We start from the raw sequence: 1,149 nt of genomic DNA, 5'->3' as shown, positions 1-1,149 counted from the left end.
TTAATACTTAAGAATTATTTGTTCTTATTATTATTATTTATTAATACAAAAAGTGGCATATTTTAGAAAAAGCTGCAACTTCCTAGCATAATTATTAGAAGAAAATTGTTATAAATAATAATAAATAGTTTGAAAAATTATTTTTATAAAATTCAATTGATTATTGCCTCGCTCTAAATTAAAAAAATTAAAACAAGTTAAAAAAAGGGAAAAAACGACTTTCTAACTATATTTTAAAATAATATGGTAATAAATAATAATACATTGTTTAAAAAATATTTTTCATGAAATATTAGTAACTAAAATTTATAAAAAACTATTTATAAATAAAAAGTTTAAGAAATGTTTGGAAATTTTACAAGTAACCGCGATTTTTGAACATTATTTTAAAAGAAGATTTTATTAATAATTATAAATTGTTTAAAAAATCAATTATTTTTAAATTTAATTTATTGGTCATTATTATTTCTTATTAATATTATTTATTATTACAAAAAGTGGAACATTTTGGTAAAAACTGCAACTTTCTACCTCTATTCTAAATAGTATTTTTATAAATGATATTTAATTATTTGAACAATTATTTTTGTGAACTTTGAATAATTATTAGCTCATTCTAAATGACGAGTTGGAAAAATGAATGGAATTTATAGGACTTTCTAACACTATTTTAAAAAAAATATAGTTATTTTTATTAACAAATTTTTAAAACAATTATTAATAAATTTTATTAATTAAGAATAAATTGTTACTATCATTATTATTTCTTAATACAAAGAGTGAAACATTTTAGAAAAAGCTGCAACTTCCTAGCATAATTATTAGAAGAAAATTGTTATAAATAATAATAAATAGTTTGAAAAATTATTTTTGTAAAATTCAATTGATTATTGCCTCGCTCTAAATTAAAAAAGTTAAAACAAGTTAAAAAAAAGGGAAAAAACGACTTTCTAACTATATTTTAAAAGAATATGGTAATAAATAATAATACATTGTTTAAAAAATAATTTTCATGAAATATTAGTAACTAAAATTTATAAAAAACTATTTATAAATAAAAAGTTTAAGAAATGTTTGGAAATTTTACAAGTAACCGCGATTTTTGACCACTACTTTAAAAGAAAATTGTTGTTAATAATAATAAATTGT

This window comes from Belonocnema kinseyi, chromosome 10 (genome assembly GCF_010883055.1).
Source record: "Belonocnema kinseyi isolate 2016_QV_RU_SX_M_011 chromosome 10, B_treatae_v1, whole genome shotgun sequence".
Lineage (NCBI taxonomy): Eukaryota > Metazoa > Arthropoda > Insecta > Hymenoptera > Cynipidae > Belonocnema > Belonocnema kinseyi.
The sequence above is the reverse complement of the archived record's forward strand: the minus strand, read 5'-3'. Positions refer to the sequence as shown.